The sequence below is a fragment of the Anser cygnoides genome, chromosome 6 (genome assembly GCF_040182565.1).
Source record: "Anser cygnoides isolate HZ-2024a breed goose chromosome 6, Taihu_goose_T2T_genome, whole genome shotgun sequence".
Lineage (NCBI taxonomy): Eukaryota > Metazoa > Chordata > Aves > Anseriformes > Anatidae > Anser > Anser cygnoides.
The window spans coordinates 6,620,056-6,643,371 of record NC_089878.1 but is presented as its reverse complement, the minus strand read 5'-3'; the positions used below and the strand labels follow the sequence as shown (position 1 = coordinate 6,643,371).

The following is a 23,316-nucleotide window of genomic DNA, read 5'->3' as shown; positions in this document are numbered from 1 at the left end:
CACACTGATGTCAGTGGGGAGTGCTTAAACATGAGTGAGGTAATGTGAATTCAGTCATAGCTTTGCCTAAGTTTACTTTTTGCGCAAGTCATTCATTGAAAGACTCAAAATAGTTGCTTCTTGCTCGTGCTTGCTCTCAACAAATTGTTTCCTAAAGCTGAAATCAAAACTTCTCCATCCATACTATGGATGTGCAAGCATCACCCTTTCCAGACTAGACATCAATGATAGCATCCTGGAAATTTTCTTTCATTCATTTCAGTCCACAAGAACCAACAGCAAAGATGTACTGTTTACAGACTTCAAACTAGCTTCTGGCTGAAGTGAATCGTTACATGCCACAGTTTCAGTTGGCAGATCTGAGTTGTTAGCAGTCTTTCTATAGGGGAGTAGTTGTTAAAAGAGGAGCAGATCCCATTCTTCCACTAACAGTTATTGGTACAGTACCTGTGCACACAGGGCAAGTAGATTCAGCCTACAAAATATCTACATAGAGAAATAAACTACTCAGACAAGTACATGCAGTAGCATGCAACTCCAGAGGGACAGCAGCAGTCAATGTATTCAAGACAGCAAAACATTTATAAGATGAGATACATTTCTTGAACATATCCAGGAAATCAAAGTTGACTTCTAAGCACATAGGATGGAGTTGTCAAGCCTACGAATAGAGCATTTCAGTCCTTTCAGAAGGAGCAAGTCTGGTTTTAAAATTACAGATGGTTAAGTCTAAATTATTAAAATTCAAATGCATTTTGCAAGAATTGACTGCATTTCTTTTCCATGGGCAATCACAATTTCTACCAATTAATTTTGCATTCAAAATGTACACATAAAGGTGATTTTTGCTGAAAAAAACCTTCATGTAAAACAGAACACAGAGAATGCATTCATATGTAATATAAACTTTGTGAATGTTGACTATGTTATGCATAACTGTACCATAAAATCGATTTTTTTTAATTTTTTACATACTAGCTTTTTTCTCCCTGACATAGTACTATAGCATTACCTAAATAGAATACTTCAGCTGAAAAAGTCAGATTTGAAAAAATAAATCCAGTCAGCCAAATGTATTTTGGCTAATACAGCTGTCCAAAATTTCCACATACAATACCTGTTACAGATGTCAAACCTTAAAAACTTTAACTTCATTAATGTGAAGTTACAACTGTTTGCAAACAGACAGTAATGACAGACCTGTCAAACCAAGCTGTGACTTTTTTTTTTTAATGGAAATAAGCTGTTCAGCCATTCTAATATTGATTTTGCTAGATATGTACAACATACCATAAAACATGACATCAGTAAAGTTCTGACCACGGAAAAATAGCTTAATACATCAGGGCAATTGAAAGCAATTTCATTAGAACTTCAAGCAATATTTTAAGTGCAAATTTGGATCTGCATGAGAATTAAAATACGGGTGACACACTGCTCATTTCCTGTAGTCTTTTTTCTGCATATATGCGCACACTGATTGAAGTGAATATTTGGTGAAATTACTGCACCTGAACAAAAGACCAGCAATGTAACAGCACCAAATGTCATTCTAATCTGCTATATTTATAAAAGGCAAGTTTTTAAGATGTTACTGTAAAACTATAAAAGCTATCAAGTAAAGATGATGAAAGAATATATATACTGGAAGTGTTCAATTATTCAATTCTTATTTTCTTCTATTTTATAAAGATCTTAGTGTTACAGCAGTGACAGTTACATTAAAGAAAAACTGATATTCCTCACAGAGGTTCATTTCTGGTATTTAGTAGAAGCTACTATCCTGAGTAATACTGCATGAACATTTACTTTATGAGCTCAAGCTGACTGAAATAACGCCTGCATCTGTTTTCAAGCTCAGTGTGCTTCTTTTGTCTTCCTATAAACAGCTTTCCTGTAATCATAAGATATCTGTGTTTTCAGTTTTCAGTAAAATACACTGAATTGCAATCCAGAATCCACATGGGAGCAAACCAATGCATATAGACATGCAAAGAAAAAAATTGCCAATTTCAATAGCTCTAAACAACTGCATACAAGTAGTAGTTGGGACCTTTCAGAACAAATGCCTACCTCTCCAGTTTTCGTAGCTGCTCTACATGCACCCGCACAAAGATGTTGGAATGTTTGCTTAGGCTTGGCCCCTTTGCACAGAAGAAACCCGGTATCGCTTCTGAGACGTAATAGGATTGAGTGCTACAACAACTCTGTTGCCTACTTTACTTCTCTCATTAATACTCACAGAATACTGACACCTTCCTCTTCGTCCAAAATTCATCTTTTTTATCAACATCCATAGCTTTTCCTATTCTTCAGACAATAAGCATATATCATTCCTGTGTTCGGATTTATTTCCTGTAATTTTCACCCTCGCGTTTTACTCTCGACATGTTACTGCCAAGTGTCAGTGTTTTTCTTTGCACTCTCAGGATCATCTACAGCATATATTCTGTAACTGTCACAAAACAGTTTTTTGTAATACTTCATAATGTCAATCTAACCTGTCTCATTCATGATAACTGCTTCTACTTTAGTGCTTCAGAGAGCATGAATTATTCCGACAGCTCGTCTATTTTGTTTAGTCCTTTTATTTCCCTGAACATTACAAGGATCTGAGCAACAGCAACATTCTGATACTCGCCTCCAGAGTTAAAAAGCATTTCGCTTCTCCTCCTTTCTCTTATAGTCAAAATATACTTTTAACAGACATACTTCCGTAAACATGTCTGTTACAAGTCATCTCCCTATGCATATTAATATTTCTTATCTTTTGGGTAATTTCCAGTTCACAAATTCATCATTTATGGATACAGTGACCCTTAAAATTCTCAGAAAACTGTCACTCAAATCTTTCAGTGCATCTTTTATACAAGATCTTCCTGAAGACAGGCTGTTACCAGCAGTGTCCTTTCTTTTCAGGCAGCAGCTCTGTTCACCTATTGCTTCAAAGCAATGATAACCATAAGCACTGTACTAAGATCAAAAATCTTGAAGTGACCATCACATATGCCAGTTTTCACAGTCTAAGGCATTCAGAACTCTCATGGCTGTATCACATCCAGTTGAATCCCCATCCCCTACAACAATACTTTTATTTATAGTTAACGAAAGGCTTTTAGTACAAGCCATAATTGACCCTGAAGTCACAGGTCTCTCTCCTGAGCAAGAGACCTCATTACATTTCACTTTTTTACTGAGATTTATGTTTTCTTCATTTTGAATCAGTATCTCTTAAATTTGTATCACTGACATTTTCTGAGGTCCACTTGAACTCAAAACACTTCATTTTCCAAGTTTCCAGTCCATCTTCTATTACTATGGTCACTTAAAGCAGCTGCATTTTGCTGAGGCTTACTTAACCTTCTCAACATTTGAGATTAACAGGTACTGGTTAATCCGATACCCCATTCTGACAGTGAAGGTTACTAAGTGTGGTTGAAGATTTACCTGGTTTAAAAGATTTTAAAAGACTTCAGCAGCAGAAAACACTTCCAGAGTCAACATCAGTCATAACTAGATAACTCACTCGCCTAATAGAGTTGTCTAATCTGGCCGTGTTAAAATCATTCAGAAGCTGCAATTTCACCTCTTCCAATTAATGTTTCATGTAAAACAAAAACAAAACAACAACAGACAACAACAAACGCACAGAGGTGCTCATTAACGATTGTTTTCTTTTCAAGTTGGGGTCGATATACATCACTCACACCACAACTTTTCACCTCTGACATGTTTCAGGAAATTGGTATTTTTCCATACATTCATGTTCAGAACACGTCTACACCTGGGATGTCAACTCTGAGTCTGACATTATTTCTCCATTAACCTTCAACACTAATTTCTCTTTACCAGATTAGGTTTAAATGGTTTTACAGACATATAATGCATTTTTCAATTAAAAGCATTTCACATATACAAAAAAAAAAGTTTTTATTTTTTTTTTTATGTTTAGTCTATCTGGATAAACCAGAGAAAGTTTTAAGATGGTCTCATGTTCCACTTTAAAAGCAATAATACAGAGTTCCTTCCAAAACTTTCCTCTTTGGGGTGTGTGTGGGAGAAGAGGATGTTAATAAGTGCTGAGTTTACAGATTTTCATTTTTTAGAAAATAATCTATTTAGCATCATCTGGGATTCATCAAAGTAGCTGGGCTGATTTGTGTTGATACCATTGCTCTTCACCTTAGGTACTGAGTAATGCCAACACTTCATGCCCAATGATTTAATTCCTGGGTATCATACTGTTAAAACTGTATTTCTTATCATCCATAAAAATAATGAAATACATCTCGGTAATCATGTGTAAGAGATTATAAACACCAAAGAAAAAAGCGAAGTATTTTCTCTGCCAATCATAAACCATTTGAAACTTGAAGGGGGCAAAAAACTACAACTTCATGAAAGTAGCAATAAATTAAGACAACTGACTTTATATCTGTTATTCAAACACAAATAAACAAAACCAACAATACATAATGCATTAAGTACATACCTGTCTTTAAACACTAACTGTAATGAATTGCTTGCTCTTCAGACAGTTGCAGTGATTCATGTCAGAACAGAATAGTTTTACTGTGCAATTTATATCAAGTCTCAACCTGTTGGCAAATATCTTCCATTTCTCCTTTTCCGAACCAGTGCTTTCAAATTTTGAGCACCTTCTTCATAGTTTATCCAGGAGTTATGGTCCTTATTAGGATTTAACCATAAGTATTTTTTAATTATTTTTTTCTGTTTAATCGAAAGATTTAATGCTTATCTGCATTACTGTGTAATTGAAAATAAAATGAGACCAGTAGACTATTTTATGTGCCCATAAATATAAATTCATGTCACAAGGAAATTTTTTCTTTGAAACTAGCAGTTTTACAATGCTAGAGGTCGGGCAGATCAGATAGATGTGGGACTCAGGGAATATAAGTAAATTTATTTTAAAAAGAGTACTTACCACTAACTTCTTATTCATTCTGATCTCAATTCAAGAAGTTGTAAAATACGTGTCTTCAAAGAGTCCAAAGACATTCTATATATTGCAAAAAGAGATGAAGTCCCCCATAGGAATAAGGTTTAAATAGTCTTTTGGTTTATCCTTAAACAGGTGAAAAGTATTTCAAAAAGATCACATGGGAAAGTACAACTATCTTTGTACTTCTGATACCTAAGCGTTTTCTACAGAATAATCTACAGCAATTATGTGAATTTGAACTTGTATTCATTCATCTTCTCATTAACTCATTTATCATTTACATTATAGAATTAGTCCTTTTTTTTTTTTTTTTTTTTTTTAACGCTGTTCCCAGAACTGGGAGAAATGAATAATTAGTCTTAAGGCAAGACTGGGAAATTAATACCTTCCTTACACACAAAATTATACTGTGTTCCTTAATACCTTTTTCCCCTTAAAAATAGAAAAGAAAAAGAATAAAAGAATGAAAAAATGAATACAATTCCCTTATTACTTAATAATTTTTTATCCTGGAGTTATATGAATAACTTAATTTTTACTGCACTTCTCAGTTTTATTATTTAACTTACTAAAGCCCCAAAAAGTCATTTTGAGGGTGGAGAAAACAATTTTACAAAAACACCACTCAACACTTCTATGCTGTCTGATGCTTTTCATCTTTTCTTCTTTGACCATATTGGTTGTGATGTTATTGTTTTTATTGGCTTTGTTTTTGTTTATTCCTGAAGATTTTGATTTTTCTTTTCCTACTTCAGGGAAGCGACATCACCTTTGTTTCCAAATCATGAAGTGATAATATTGCACATGGTAATCTTATTGAAGGAACATTGTCTCCTTACATTTGTAAGCATTGAAACCCCACCTTTACAATCTGCATGCAGCAATATGGCAGCCATTTCACATGCAGAAGCTAGCAGGGCACCTGATTAGCTGTTTTATTTCACGTTCTTTGACTTCTGAAAATTAGGTCTAAGCCTTTTTACCACAAACATGTCAATTTTCTGCTGCTTTTATTGACTTCAGTTTTAGAGATGCCAAACAGTGCAGGATTTTCTGACATTGATTGATGGAAATGCTGAGCACCTCTGAGAGCCAGACTATGCCTATTAATTTTCTTTTTTTTTTTTCCATTACTATCCAATATTTTTATGGCTTTCATGTTTGCGCAGCTCATCTCTATTCGGTTTAATGATGTATTGCCTGTATTTCTTACGAGAGTTATGGTTCAACATAGTAATCTCATTTTCTCTTTATCAAACATCCATCTGACTGGAGGTTCTCTACAGATTTTTCTACATTCTTACAAAATACTACTAGAGCTTCTACAGAAAATATTTTCACATTGAGATTTATAAACAGCAGCAGTAACAAGTGTGTACAAGTGACAGTTCAATACAACCCCGCCCCACTAACAGTGAAAATCCCAGATGGCTCCCAAACCACCCACTGAGGTCCCAGGGCTGTCTCCCTCTCTGGTTCCCCTGCACGTGGAGAACAAAAACGAGCTCCCTGAAAGGCTGCTGTACCAACTCTGCTGTTCGAAAGAGCCTAAATGCTTTTGCTACTGCACCTGCTGACCAAGGAAAATCCACTACATAATTCTTCTTTTGCACTTCTCAGGCAGCTTTTGAGAGGCCAAGTATTTGCTGTAATTAAAGACTGGAGAACCACTCTTTCCAGATGAAGAGAAATGTTCCCAGCTGACATTACAAGATAGGTCCAAGTCTATCTCAGTCCACAGGCTGGCTCAGGTCAAGGAGAAGGAGGAGAGGTCTCTCAGCTTGATAAATTCTTTTTGTAATAGTGATGCTTCTAGTTCATCTAAGCTGCTTCTGATAAGTACTATAGCTAAGACCACCCTGGCCTGAAGGCCTTGCAATCTGAGCTGGCAAGGCGTACACTGTGGGATCTTTCATTCCTCTTTTTTTGTTTGTAAGGAGGTAGTAGAAAAGCAACAGGTGGAAATCTGAGAGAGTGAGGCAGAATAAGGAATTTAAGGAAAGCAAAAAAAAGGATAGAGAGGAATAGCCAGAAAAGTGTTCCCTGTTCTTCTGAGAGGACAGAAGACAACTGGGGCAATGCAGACGTGAAAAGAAACAGGATAGAGCAGGTAGAAGCAGCAATAGATAAAGGTTCATCAAAACCACAGGAGTTTGAGTTCTGCTCTCAGTTCATGCTCAGACTGCTCCTATACCTGCTGTGAAAGCTGCAGGGTCCGTCTAGAAGCTAACCATCTTCTGCATAGGTGTTGCGCGCAGCCCCTCTATTCTGTCCTCAGTAGAAATGCAGTAGCCAATATTAGTTTATTTCAGTACTAAACAACAACTTATGCTAGTGGAAAAAGAACTTCACCTTTGAGTATTCTAAGTTTCACAAAGACCTCATTATTAAGAGATGAAAGAAAGAAGCATTATCAAATGGCATAAGCAGTTTTCAAGACTAGGGAATCATACAGATGAAGGCTGACATGTATTTATTGTGCCATGAAACAAGCAACTTCAAACAGGCACATTCCAATCACATCATGGCCTGAAAGCATCAAACTGAACATGACTGGGAATTGAGCAAGTAACAGGCAGCATCATTTTCAGAGTATAAATCCAATTTTTCCACATGAAATAATACTGAACTAGGAATAAAATTAAGTCATGGTGGAATGAGCTCATTTGTAAAGCAATAATAGAGCTGGTGCATTTAAAGAAAACGTTTTAGTCAAAAAAACAAACACAAAATTAAGGAACAAATTAAATGCATCTGAACACATCTGAAGAATATTGTTAACATTTTGACAAGAGATGTTATAATATAAAATAATCTTGACAGACAGACCGAGATATTTTCCTGAGTCTCTGTATTTGTTTTGAGACTGTGTTAAGATCTGTTGCACAGTATTGCTGCAATGCTGATACCGTAAGGTTTACAAGCGATACAAAGATTTTGATTCTAATACTATCAATTCCAGTTTGTTATAAGCAATTTCAGAAGTATTTCCACTACTAAAAATTTCAACATATACATTGTCTTTTAATGGTATATTCTTTACAGACTTGTACACAGTCTAAGAAAAGATAGAAAATTACTTTCACCAGGTACTTGTTCATGTTGCACATTAACTCCTCCTTATTAATTTACATAAGTAGCAAAACATCCTTCACACCTACAAATGCCTATATGCCCTTCCTAGATAGTGCTTTTGTACCACAGCACAACAAGACTGTTTCCTCCCACACCGCCTTTTTTAATCATCCCTTTCCCCAAGCCCTCCAGCAGACACTGACCACTGAATGGTGCTGAATTCTGATGCTGTTACTACATTCCTACACAGCCTCCCCAACCCAGGGCTATCCTCCCAATATCCAAATTGAAAAAAAAACGGTATTTCATACTACCCCACAAAACCTGGAAATCCAGTAGCTACCATAAACCACTACTTTTCAATGCCAAGAAGCACCTAGAAATAGCCAATTGCACAACTTGCCTTAGAAATTATTTTGTATGCATGAAATATTGCAATCAGATCCTCAGATAGTAAAGATGCTCTATCTCAAGTTACATAAATGTGCTATAAATTGTCTTTTCACTGTCTTGGTTATGATGCTGTCTGCAGGCACTGCATTACAGACAGCAGTCTCGCAGGTTCCTTGCTGGCACTGAAAGAACAAGCTTTCAGTCATGATGAGGATGACAACTCGGTCTGACTTTTTGCAGTGTTGCTAACAGTATCGAGGACAAGATTATCAGTACGTTAATTCTATAGAAACTTTAGTTACTCCCAAACAATTTCTTCCTGAAATATTTAGGCCCCTTTTTAGAGTCAGAATGCTAGCAGGGAGACCCAGAGCAGCTGCAACAGAAGAGCTGTTTCATGTAAATAACTAGGAGATATATCAGGTAACATTAACTTAACCACTGTACTGAGTGGTTAAATTGTCGAGTGATTATTGATCGTCTGTTAATCAACAACCCAATTAGATGAGTATCAATCAGCAAACATTCTAGCCACCCAACAATTAATAATTATTCATGTCTCTCAGCAAGTTCAAATAACACGTTGCAAGCTGCTTTGAAACAGTGCTGATGTACTTTATTTTAAAACCATTTTTCTAATATTTTACTCATTTTTTAAAACTGAATGCTAACTGAAGCCAACAAGCAGAAATTTAACATTACCCAGATCATTTCTATAAAGCTATATTTCTCCATTCCATGCACAACAGTGCCCAAAGACATCTTAAAGCCAAATGACTGTTGTAAATACTGTTCCTTGGAAATAGGGAGCTAGCTTTGGGTCATTTGGATGCCAAATTACACTAGAAAAGAATCCATGGGCAAATGACTCCTATTCCTGCATGAACAGAGTAGTCATTGCAATACTCTCCTATTCATTTTTGGATAGATAAAATCCTAAGTCCTGAGCAGACATGCTCAGTGTGGCATCAAAATAAGAGACATAGAGAGCTTCTGAATCACGCTATATCTTCTGTGATTACTTATGATTGCTCTGTTTTACTGCCCAAGCACCCATTTGAAAAGCAACTTCTGTTGCTTTTGGTGCCCTCACGATTACCATCAATCTCTAGCAATGGATCACTTTCAATTCACAAGCAGAAACAAGAAATACGTACCATGCAGGATGCTTCCTTTGCTTGTTACTTAAGGAAAACCCTCCATTTGTCTCATCCTGTTGACGAGTTCATAGAAATGACTGGCTCCACGTTTATTTGGGATGGGAAAGCTGAGCAATTGACAGATATCAGATTTATTTTGTGTTTCTGAAACTATTTCGGTATTTTGGAGCATGTAGTGAATTACTTCATTATGTCATTATAGCATATAGAATGATCAGTATTAGAGTTAAAAGCAGCAGAGCACATATATACCAGCCAAATCATCCTGTGTTTTGAAAAATCATTTGGTAACAGAAGTGAAGCTATAAACTATAGTAAAACTATAAATTGTCCTTTACAGCCAAACAGGAAGTTATATGACAGAGCACAGAGTCCAAACAGCTTAAATTATCGGACTTACAGGGTAACGCTGGACATACAGATTTGCTAGGTTTGACAGTTTTAGAAACAAAGTATTTGGGAAATAGTCTGGAAGCTGAGGTTGAGGGATGAAATTAGAAAAGGAAAAGGAGAGAAAAATGTGCAAGAAGTGTTCTTCCACACAAATTTTGAAGTACATCCTCCTTTACACTGTTTTTAGAAGGGGCAAAGATTAGAAGATTAACATCACATCAAAGTGAGTAATTATACATTTTACATCTAGACAAAGTGCCTGATTTTAACAGCACTTGTGTTGATTAACTGGTACGTATAATTGAAACTGAGCATCAGTGTTCCTCAGTCAGGTTCAATAAAATAGGTAAGGGAAAACTGCAGGCAAATGATCTGATTAATTACAAAATCAGGTCTGATCAGAGGCAAACCTGAGTAAATTTTCAGTTCTATTTTATACTAGTTCTTATGAAAGCAAAAAGTAATAGACATGAACTGAACATTTTCATTTCAGAGCAGTAAGCATTCACCCACCATCACCCATAAAGTTCATTCCTCGTCCCCTGGGCTTCAGCTGCAGCGTTGCCTGGCTAATGAGTACTAATTATTCAAAATTATGAATATAGTGCTCAGCATGTACTCCCTTTTCACATCTAATCAGACTGTATAACAACAGTCTGCAAAACAGAATATAAACGAAGAGGGCAATTATAACATACATAAACTTGGAAATAAACAATAATGCTACTAACTTTATCCATTGGACTGATTACACTGATTTTTCTCTAAGAAACAGCCACAGAGCTGGAAAAATATCATTGGAATTTATAGGACCAATAACTGCACTAATTTTTAAGTAGAATATTTTCAACTTTTCCATAAAAGATGAGGATATATATGCAAGGAATACATTTTTCACTTTTGGAACTACAAAGTGAACATTTGGAATTATTACTATATTCCCACAGTATTTGTAAACATGACTTAAAAAAAACGTAGTTCGATTACTGAGTTACTACGACACAGAATTCAGCACCATCTGACAAGTACCAGAACATACCTGCCCCAGCATGCTACGCACATGAAAATGAGATGCTGAAAAGATGAAGTGTTTGTATCAGCACTAAGATTTTTTTCAACAATGAAGAACTTACTGCTTTTGATTATTATATTCTAACACAGTACATTGCTATCACCAACTAACTTCACAAGGGCAAAACAAAATCCCAGAATTTTGCAAAACACAATGCCTTGATATATTTTCATCAACTCCCAGTACTTAAAGTATTAGATTTTTAAGGAAAGCAGTTTCTACATTTAAATAATATTTTCAAACATCTCCAAGATAAATAGGTCTAGATTTAAATCATCATTTTATAAAAATAATTGCAAGAGTTGGTTTGGACTTGAAATTATTTTTTGTTTTAAATCATTGCTGACAATGGGTATCTCTGAAATTTCGTTAGCTGTTTTCTGTATTACCACTCATGACATGCATTTTTAATACATACCACAGTAGTAAAGTAACTATAATATGTGCAGTTTTTGAAAAACCCACAAATTTTACATTTTTTGTTTGCTTTACTGTGAGAAAAGATTGTTCAAGATAAGCTCTCTGCAACATTAAATAAATTGCAAAATTATCACAGAGAGTGGCAGGTTTTGGATTTAGTTTCAAAGCACTGCAGATCATGATTTATAGGCATGTTTGAAATGAAATGCCATAATAAAAGCTTTAGAAAACATTCAGTTCAATCTTAGAGTATCCCAGAGCGGAGTTCATAGGTTTTGGAAATAAATGTGTCTTAAATAGGAAAAAACATGTGTGACTGTACAGTTATGATATTTTAAGCAGGCAGAGGATGGAAGGATGGGGGAAAAAGTGTAACAAGGTAACTGATAAAGGTAGAACAGAAGTCAGGGCATTTAAAACTGATCTGAAGACTCATTAAAATCCAAGGCATACGATTTCCTGCCCCAGACAGAACCATGTAAAAGCAGCTGGGTTTACAAATAAATTATAACATCTCTATCATCCACAGAAAATACAAAAAAAAAAAAAGATACAAGAAAATGCATATTGATTGTATTGACTGTGAAATTAAATTCTTAGAGGATTTTCAGAGAGATGGACAGGGCATGATCACTTCTATTTAATCTTACATATAATCTGCAAATGTGTTAATAATCAAGGGACCATATGCCTGCTGGGACTTGTATAATACACATTTCAAACCAGTTACTTTCACTGCTATAATGATCAGAGTTGATATACATGTAATGCAATTCTTTTATTTTTATTTAAAACAACAACAAACTCTGCAGTTTTTATGCTTCCTCTGTAGTGTTTTTATCTCTGGAAAACTTTGCAGTTAGCTTAAAACATTCCCAATTTTTATATCTAACAATTACTCAATTGCTGATAGCTAATCCGAAACCAGACTGAATAAATGAAAATTTAAGATTTCAAATGGTCTCTCTCTTACTCAAGTTGAGCAGACACCTTTCCTAACAATGAATATAAAACATATGAATCTACTATGCTATTACAACTTCTGTAAGGAATAGTTTTGCCTCAGTTTTCCAAAATAGGGCTGGTTTTGGAGACAAAAAAAAAAAAAGGAGCTGAAATACTTTTTTTTTTTTTTTTTTTGACAAATGGAAAGCTTACTTGATGCATGCTTGTGCACTGAGTGAATATGAAGGCATTTGCTCTCCTCTTCTAGGCAGGTGGTTCATCTAACAAAACCAATCTGAGCCAATTTACAATAATTTACATACTCATATTCCAGAGCATCTTGTTATTACCCCCTCACAAAGCAGTGACTAGTTACAGAGTGAAAAGTTCCTAAAACTGTATATCTTTTGAAGCTGTAAGCTTTTTTTCTCCCAGGAAGACTGGTAATGACTGTATTCTGCCTTCTCTCCAGACATCTGTTGTTGGCACCAGTCAGAGACTGGACGTTGGGCAAAGTAGACCCAGTATGACCCTTGTCATGTTACTAATCCCTCAGCTAGATTTCTCTTGGCCATTAAATATTAATCTAAACTTTTCATTTTCAAGTGTCATTCATGACTAGAGTTGTGAAAGAGATTTAGTTTTTACAATTTGACTGGAATTTTTGATGCCTTTTTGAGCTTACATATTTGCACAACTACAAGCACAAAACATTTTTTTTTTAATTAAAAATACTAAGAGTGTCCAAATTTTATCTGACTTCACTCTGAAGAGGAACTTAACTTGTCCTTGTCAAGCAATCCTGGCACAATTTTATGACACTTGAGTTCATTTGAAGAACATTGTCTCCAAAGTTTCTTCAATCAGCGTACTTTCTTTTTTAAAAAAAGGAATAATTGTTATTCATGTCATCAGTTTGGATAGTTCTCTCCTCCTGGAGTTAATTTCCCTTTTTTTCTTGCCTTTTTCCTTTTTCTTTCCTCTTTTACCAACTCTGTTTATGCCTAATAAACATTTGCAAAGCAGCTTTTCCTGGGTGAATCTCCGGAGTACTGCTGTGTATTAAAATACAAATAGCCCTCTGCTCATAAATACAGAGATTGCTTTCTGATTTGAGGCATCCTCAGAAGGGCTGTATGCATGCAGCAGTAAATTTGGGCTTTAAAAGAAACTATACGTCTCCATTTTCTCATTTCCTACAGCATGAATGTCATTATAGCTTAGCGTCTCACCACACAATCATGCCTAAGCAAAAGAGACAATACTGAACTGGATGAATTGCACACTGTAATCAAACACATCACTCCAGCTTTTTTCATCTCATAGCTAATAAATTCAACAGATCAGGTTTGGTTTAGTCCATAATCTGCATCGCTTTACCATGTTTTACATAGTCAAGTCCATTCAAAACCCTCTGACACAGTGCTTTGTTAGTTTTTTAATCTACCTTTCAACTATACGAATTCATTTATGGCATAAGATTAGCAGTTATCCTGCTACCAAGGCTTAATGGGATTTTTTCAGAACTCATTTGACCCTGACTACACATGCTAAAGCAGCATTATGAATTAGTATTAAGAAACATGTTACAGACTGAAAGCAAGAACAAACAGTACTACTCTGTATATCTGATTTTTCTGGGCACCATTACGGTTTGTCTTGTTGAGAAGAAAAATCAATGAGAAATAATTAGACTGCTATTTGTAAGAGATTAAAAAAATCCTTTTTTTTTTTTTTTTTTTTCCTATCAGATATTTTAGAATTGGATCTGAAAGGGAAAACTGAAATCTGTCATCTACAGGGCAGGGTAAGTCTAAAGAAAATAAACAAAAGGAAAATTGTTTTCAAGGTAGCTATAGAAAGTGCGTATCTGACTGTTAGATATCACTGGACATCTTACTTATCAGGATGACGTTGGCTCAGAAATGACACCTGAGAGACATAACTACTGGTAATGTTTGAATTATTAGTCCTTACACCTCTGATGGTTCCACCGGTGTTTAAACTGTTATGCTCCCTGTAAGCTTTTTTGAATGCACAAAGCACGGTGTTCAGTACATAACATCTTGAGCACTTCAACCAGGACTGAGTATAACCTTTGCAACACATAAAGACAGCTGACAGCAGTTATGGGAAGATAAAAATGATAGCCCAGAAAAGGAATGCTTTCTTCATGCACGTACATGTGACAGCCAAGAGCACCACCTCCCATTTTCCTGGAACATTCACACTGACTTCTCCCATATGGTGTAATGGTACACATAAGTACTTTTTAGTTTTCTTACACTGCTTTTCTATCCCCACTCCCAGGTTTTCTTTTATCTGACCAGAGATTACTTTAGTGCCCTCAACATACAGTAGGACGAGGAAAAAAATGACTTCTGCAGCAACAAACAGCTGAAGACCTTAAAACTTACTCTTTAGTATTTTAAATTGAAAGGAACAGCTGGAAACCTTTTCTAAGTCACAAGCTGCCAAAATATGTTTTCCTCATTTAAGCATTTCTTCATACAACTGCTGAGGAGTCTCATCAGACAAGCGGCTACACTATAAATCCTATTGCTCTCAAGAGGACTGAAGCTTCATGACTAGTTTAGATGTCTCTTAGAGTGATTAAAATTAGCATTTAAAATATACAACGGGGAATGCTTTCTGAAAACTAATGGTTATATTATGGCTTTGTCTTGATTTCAAAGTTTCACTGATGAAGCTGCATCCATTCAATTCAAATCACACATACTTCTCAAAAGGTTTTGAGTTCATTGGAATTTCAGATAGACAGATTTCCCTACAGAAGTGTTTTACCAATTTAATTTATAGGATTTGGGAGGTTCTGGTGACATTTACTGCATTGGCAATAGAAGGATATCAGGGTTTGGGTGCCCTCGCTTGCCCTGCAGCTGTGGTTGTCTGCACAACACCATGCAGCCAATGCTCAAAAATGCTTTGGCTGCTAAAAGGTAGTTAAATCACTTACAAATTCTTCCTAACCATCTAAAATTTATGCCCAGTTCAAGATTCATAAACGGGGTTAGACAATATAAGTTCAGGAAAACTTTTATGAAAATGATGTAACAGTTTAAAACAGGCCATGGAAGCCTGTCAGATGTCCTACATAATGCCTAAAATACCCTCCACTTGTACTTTCAGCAGTAGAAGTGGGGCTACATAACAGAACTCCAAAACATTAATGAAGTTCAGTCAGAGCCCCAAAAAGCCCTGGCTGAGAAAATATTCCTAGTCGTCTTCACCTGGTGTAGCACAAGGCACAATGAGCTTGCTGTACTCCTGTCTTCTCAGTGACTGGAAATTCTGAAATATATCCCTTTACCTATTACATTCTTGCCAAGGTGATCAGAAGATCGGGCTGCCCATGATCCCATGAACCCATTCTATGACTTGTTAATGTCCATGTATTCTGCACTTGCACACTTGTATTCATGTGACAATGTTGCCCTAAGTGGCAGCCTTACATTTATATTCATTTTTACCTTATCTTCCTCCATTGCAATGAGATTTCCTTCCCTCCATCAGATTTATTTTGGCCAATGCAAAAAACTATGGAAAAAAAAGAAAAAAGCTTGACCAAGAAGTGGTATTAAGGAAAATCTTCTAGGAGACAATCTAGTGTCAGACTACAATGCAGTAATTTACCTTGTTAAAGAAAATTACCAAAAGAGATGAAGTATCAATTTAGACTTCAATAGTCACTATGCATGCTTTTTGAAAAAACAAAAAAATGTCAAATATCTACATTCAGTGTAAAATGCCTTAAAATTAGATCAGATTTTGATATTTTTATATTAAAGATGTGAAACAATGTAAGACACTACCAAAAGAGTAGAAACCTCAGTGTGCAGAACATAAGTTTAAGACCTTTTAAGAAAGCAGCCTCAGATATCAGCTATTTCTTGAAATGTACTCCCAGCATTGCTTAGCATTTTTTTTTTTTTTTTTTTTTAATCAGCAATGTAACCCTTACCCGAGGCTAGCAGAGACAACTAGCATGCAAGGAGGCCAAGACGACTGTAACTGGGTTTCTCTGAACCATGTTTCATCTTTGGGAAAGCAAGGACAGGGAAGGAAGAGGAAATTTAAAGTGTTACGCAGAAGCAAGCAAACAAACAAAAAGTAGTTATTTTAAAGTGTTCTCCTTCCCAGGATTTAAGGCACCTTAATAATGTCAAATAGCCTTTTGGAGCTACCTTTGAGTAGAAGTGCTAACTGATCTAACAAAAGGACAAATCAAAATAATGAGAAATACCTCCTGCCTTCCCTGCCATTTTGAGTATCTTTTTATAATTTCTAAGTAACTTTTCAATAACAGTGAATAATTTGCAGTTTCACAAAGCTAGAGCAGCAGTCAGTACTTTTTCGCTGGCTCCCACATTATGCATTTTACAGATCTGAGAAAGCAAATCAAAGATGTAATGTTACTGTCCCACACTGTAGGACATCAGTACTGAACACAGCATGCAAAGCTGGAATGAGTTTGCTCTGTTCCCATTCTACATCCCCTGTCCTCCACCTCTCCTGTCTCCCCCTTATTTTTGTCTCTGGCTGACAATAGAGAACAGCTCTTATCAGAAGCCACAGCCTGAAGACACCTTACAGAAAACAGAAGAGCTCTAAAAATTTTTACCAATGAAGTGGGAGATTTTTGCTAAGATTGCCTGGTAATTTTAGATACCAGCCCCAAAATGCTGGCAAAATTAACAGGCAGCACACTGCTTTCTCCGGTTAAAAGCACTACTCACAGTCTTGCTCGCCTCTGGCAGACTTCCTTTGACTTGTTCCTAGCCTGAGTTAATGATCTGATCATACAGAGCAACTTTTATATACATAATTTACTTATTTAAAGTGCTCTCAGAAACAAGGGGGTTGCGTCCCATCTAGGAACACAGCAGCATTCTTCAAAGGAAGAAGGGGGAGCAAGAAGGTGCTCATTTACAAGGAAAGAATAAAGAAGCATATAAATAAGAGGAAATAGAAGTGGAGAGCAGGACTGGTAATGAAGAAATCTGCCTGTGCTGTTCCTTCCCAGTATCCACGTCAGGCAGAGAACGAGTTACACTTCTGGAACTGAAATTAATTTCAGGCTCTTGCTAAACAATTTTATCTTGCTTTTGTTAAAAAGCATGTGATCTGCAATACATTTTCCTTAAAATAGCTTTTTTTTGGGGGGGGTCAAAGACGCCTCAAATCACTATCTTAGGCAGCATTCCTCCCCCTAGATCTCCTCCTTGTGCTGCTCACCATTGCTCCAGCTAAGGCAGAGCTTCAAGCTAATCAGTGGACTGCTCATGGCCCCAGCAAGTCACCCGTGACAAACACGGGGGTTGTGGTCTTTGTTACAGCTGGCACAACAGAAAGCTTTGTGGTTGCTGGAAAAGTAAGCTTGACTTGCTGCCACCATGAAGAACAGAAGACAGAAGGATTCCTCTCTCAGAGGGCACAATTTTGTTTTTAAATTTAGAAGTAAAAGGAGACGAGGTGTAATTTTCTTTGCAGCTGCCAAGTCTCTTTAGGAAGGGAAAAAAAAAAAGAAAAAAGAAAAAAAAAAGACCTTAACAACTCATACAAATGATGGTGCTTAACAGCCTCAGGAGCAATTCTATCACAAAGTAAAACAGCTGGTAATAAAGTCCTAAGTAAGACACATCTGAGGCCAAATAATCTTCCAAGGGCAGCAAAGGGGTTATGCACTTTCACATATTTAAAGGTACATCCTGAAGAAATCATTAGCAGCTTTTTGTTGCATATTGCAAAGAAACCAGTCAGTCTCACAGTTTTGTAGAATAATATAGGTGCCGTCTTACAGCTTTATAGACATAAAAAGGTAAGGAGGATTTTATTCCATTAAATTAAATGTCCCTTTACTCCCCACAGATGGGAGAGCTTCCATGAAACTGAGTGTTACACAGGCTATTTCCATCTAGGTTGCACTCTTGCCCTAAAAGCAAAATCATTTGACACTTCCTCTTCTTGAAATTGGATTCCCCTGCTGTTAATTCAAAGAAAGACAGATTCAAGTTACTGAATGAGCTAATGTAGGCGTTCTGGAAAAATATAAAGTCAGCTCCAAGGAAATTGGCAGACATTGCATTCTGTATTTAAGTAATAGCACCAAATATTATGAAAACAGCATCTGCCAGTATTTTGCATAGTGCAGACCGTGTTCCAATACCTAAGTATCCCATACACAGTGTTATATACTTCAGTGGCAACTGGGAACACGTTTTCAAAAAATAATTCTATATTTCAAATACACATTTCCCTGAATTTCTAAGTCAGCCTGTCTGGTATTTCAATAAAAATTCCATTCCTTTATCTGTCAGCACAAAAAGCATTTTCAGTAGAGCTTGTGATATGAAGGCAGGCAAATATTCCACAAAAGTGCAGAACTTAGGTATTAATTATATGGTCATGGACCAATGAATCTAGCACACACTTTAATTGAAAGGGATAAGAGCAACAAAACCACTAAATTAAGAAGTCCTGAAATCATTACAGAGGTGAAGAAGAAAATAATTTAAAATTCTTAGATTTCCTCACTATTATTTGGGGTGAAGATCAAGGAATGTAGAATTGAATGTACTTCCCAATCAGTTAAGAAAATTCATGGGATAGGCCTAAAAGTTCAACTAAACCTACTGGCTAAGACAAAATGAGCTTGCTTTATATTTCAAAATAAAAGCACATGGTCCAGGGACATTAGATGTTATTAGACAGACATTTTCCAATTCACACGTACGGTCTGGACATATTAGATTATTTGGCTCAGGAAGTCTCCAGCATAAACTGGCACTGACTGACAACAAAGTTCTGCTCTGGTGAAACATTATTTCCTACCTGCAGAGATGAAAAGTATTAAAAATATTTCCATTTATCATAACTGTTATGATTAGTGCTGCTTTAAGGCAAAAAGAAAGGCAAGGTTATGAAGCGTGACAACATCAGATCAATTTGAAGATCACTTTCCTTTACACAACCTGAAAAACAAGCTTGCTTTTTACTGCTATAGCATCTCACATGTCATGCAGGGAAATATGCCCAAGCAAAAAAACAAAACTCTTCTTTTATATATCAGTTTGAAAATGGCATTTAAATCATCTCTATCTGATTTTCATTTCATCAGCATCATCTTTAAACTGCATGCTGCCAGCTTATGTTATATACATATCCTAAGCCACTTAGGAGACTGAAACACAATGTTTTTTTTCTTCAATGAAAGTCTAATTTCTTCCTCTCCTTACTAGCTCTAAACTACACAAAATTTAGCATCACTACTGTAGTGATTTTGAGTCATAAATCAAAGAATCTCATATACTTCAACATAGCTGGGTCAAGGCTGTGGAAAGCACATCAGAAAAAAAAAAGAAAAAAAAAAAAGAGAAACTCTCAATAATTGCCCCAAAGAAATTTACTTAATTTAAGGAAAGCTAAATGCCTAAAGGAGCTGCTTGTTAAGATGCATACACTATTTAGCTTTCGTTTATTTTTATTTTTTTAAATGTCTTGAAAATTAAGCTAGAGACCTGAATGTCAAGTTGGGTTCTTTCAGTTTCCACGTCATCAGCAGAGGTTTTAGAGTTCAGCAGTCACCAGGACTGATCTCAGACTGAGCAGAGGAATAAGCAAGAAGGCAAAGTGAATAATAGCAAGATCCCTGCTGCTTTTTCTCTGTAAATATTTGATCACTGAGATATATGTAGTTATAAGAAAATACATAGAGACATGATACGTAGTAAACTGTTGTTCTGTTTGGAACATCCAGTACTGTACACTATGAAGTCTCCAGTTCACACACTTTTCTGTAACTGAGTACAGGCTACTTCAAAAGCCACAAATGGCATTAATCCAGTAAACTCCTTTAGCATAGAGATTCTTCTGCATGTCCTTAAAACTTACCAAATACTAAGCCAGAGTTACATACGTGTCTTCACACCACCCTGCTTCCCATTCATTTTATCACACAGGACCTGTCTATTCATGTGGCTGACATATTACAGGATGAGAGCAGTTATGTAAAGAATGAACTCAAGACTGAACTAGAACAGCGTGCAGCAACAGAGAAAAATCAGAGAAAGATATACAAAGTACTCTTCAATTAAAGAGAATTACAAACTGTGCAGACAATGTGCCAGGTGCAGAGTGTATCATTAGCATCAAAACAATCAAGGACGTTATGTCTTTCGTTCTCAATTGTTCTTGTGCTGGATTAGTGTTTTCATACTGACAGCTTTGCTTTGATTCAAATAGATGATTTCAAAATCTACAAGACTTTCATGCTCTAAAAATACTTTTTTTTTTTTTTTCCTGAGAAGGGATTCATATGAAATATTTTCACCATGCAGTCATAAGTAATATTCACATGAGATGTTTATTAATAATAACATGATCACTTACGGCCATAGATACTACATGAGGCCATCACATGCTTATTTTTATTCATTAAAATACATCTTGTAAAATTTGCTGACAATCAAGATCAAATTATTTTGCGTAACTTGTTAGAGCTGGTACTTGTGATTTAAAGAACATGGCATATCTGCCTTTATTTTCTCTGCTTTCTTTTATTGCCAGATTTATTTCCACAAGAATCTTAATGTTCCTTATTAATATATGTTAAATAGAAACATATTCATGCCAAATAATTTAAAACACAGCAAACTTAAAAACATGTTCTTGCTCCAAAACTAAATGCAAAGCCAAGACATTAGAACACTGACGTACTGTTTGAAACTTTTGGTAAAATACCTACAAATCAATGAAAACATTCCCATAAGACTACTATGATTATTTATAGTAGAATCAAGCAATTGATCTGGAAAAGAGGTTCTCTCCCTGAGAATTGATACATGCACAGGACCATATACTCAACAGGACTTTATTTGCTCCTTAGTGCTGAAACATGAGTAGCACTATAATTCCTCTGAAACTACCTGTGAAAACTCTTTTGAGGGAAACTCCTTGTAACAATAAATAGGCATGGAGATTAATGGAATTAGTCTGAGTTTTGCTTGGGGGGGAAAAAGCATACTTGGAAAAAAAAATGCATTTAAAACCTGAAATGGAAAGGGGCTTGCTAAATGAGACCTCATTCTTTAGGAAAGTATTTTTTCAAATATTAGTAGAGTTTCCCTCCCACACAGTTTCTCTTTTCCTGCACTACTAATTGAGTATGAAGAGAAACCTATTACGATTCCAATTCCCTGAAAGATTTCAGGGTACAAAATGTCACTAAGTTTGAAGAGAAGCAGGAGTTACACTTTTCCCTGTTACTTTAAGTTATAGGGAAATTAGAGATAATATAAGCTGGGATATGCCCAAATCGTGGCATTCATTTCATGGCATGCTGTTATTCAGAAGCACCTTGTGCTCTAGGAGTTCTGTGGGCCATGACGAAAAACAGGCTCTGACTAACCATCTGAGCATCCCAAACGTTCCTGCTTCAACCACTTCAGGTTAGATTGTTATTCACCTTTTTTTAAAACAAACAAAAAACACACCAGGAACTCTTTTACTTTAAATGGCTTTTGACTGCACTATATCCATCTATTCCTAAAGGAAAAAAAAAAAAAGAAAAAAAAAGTGGCTTATACGCTTATATTTATTAAACAGACTTAAAATATTCTAGAAAGATTGCCTGCATTTCTGACCAAGAACAGAAGTTTTCCAGGACAAACAAAACAGAGCAACTAAAAGATATAAATGAAAAAGTGTGCTTTAAATGTCGCTAACGTGGTGGCAATCATAGGAGACTGAGTGCTAGCAAGAGACTTGTACATTCTTCCAGATCTCGTGGTAGACAATGTTGAAAACAATTGTTTGTTCTGTCAGACAACAGCACAACACTCAAATTGACACTTAAAATATCAGCCTGATATATTAAAATTTTATACTAAAATAAAAGCTCATTGTTATTGCTATCATACTTAAAAAAAAAAAGAGAACATCTTACATTAGCTAATTGTCTTAGAGCAAGGAGAGCACAGAACTTTGGTGGACATAGCATTTCAAAAAATAAAATTTAGGAAGACTGACTGGGAGTGGACTGACTAGCAACAGGGATATGCCAGGTTGCATCCATCCATGGGTCTAGAATCACCAAGACCTCCAACTTGCTCACAAATACTTTTTTTTTTTTTTTCTGGTTCAACATCTTGTCCAAGAAGCCTAATCTCTGCAAGCCTTGCATGGAGCAGAAGTTTCAGTAATTCTTGTACAGCTATTACATTTCCATAAGCTGCAGAAATTGGCACAATGACTCTTTCCACTTTCCAACTAATTTCCCTAAAAGGGCATTCCAAGCTTTAGGAGTGCCTGTCAAAGAAAAAAGGACCCGTAAGCTGAGGTAGTCAACAATAGAAGGGATTTTGTTTTGTTCACTGAAAGTAACCATGGCTGTGATTGTTAGACATGCATGGAAATGTAACTGCTTGTAGTATTTCTGCCTTTTACCAGCACCATATGAAAGTCAATTCCTCTGTCCACAAGCTTCAGATACAACTCCAGCGTGCACAGACGCCCACTCCCTCACACTCATTTTCTCCAAGGGATTCTTGGGATGCACACAGTGAGCTTTGGTGTTCCCTAACTAGTATTACTAGCATTACAAAGCGACTTCAGGATTGAATGCTGTCCCATAACTAAGAAAATATTAGTGTTTTGCAATTCTGTCACAGCCTAATTCTGTTGTACTAAGTATGCGTACAGTCTTATCTTTAACCTAGGTTGCCTATTTTCATTTAAATCTGCTTCCCCCAAAACTAAGACTGTACTTTAAAACTGCATCTCCTCTCAACTGAATATGTGAAAAATATCAGACCTGCAACAAAAAATAACTCCCCAGTTTATCTCTCTGCAGCACCTTCTGAAGTTTTTAATTT

At 36.0% G+C, this 23,316-nt stretch overlaps 1 long non-coding RNA gene across 2 annotated transcripts in view; it reads right to left on the bottom strand.

The window, feature by feature from the left end:
- Window positions 1–23,316, bottom strand: part of LOC106034543 (uncharacterized) — a 102,034-nt gene that overhangs the window by 36,371 nt on the left and 42,347 nt on the right. Inside the window, exon 3 of one of the 2 annotated variants that reach the window (XR_010832445.1) lies at window positions 15,654–15,982. The exons of the other annotated variant lie outside the window; for it this stretch is intronic. This is a non-coding gene — a long non-coding RNA (uncharacterized lncRNA). Of the gene's footprint in view, window positions 1–15,653; window positions 15,983–23,316 lie in introns of those variants that run through there. 2 annotated transcript variants of the gene reach the window in all.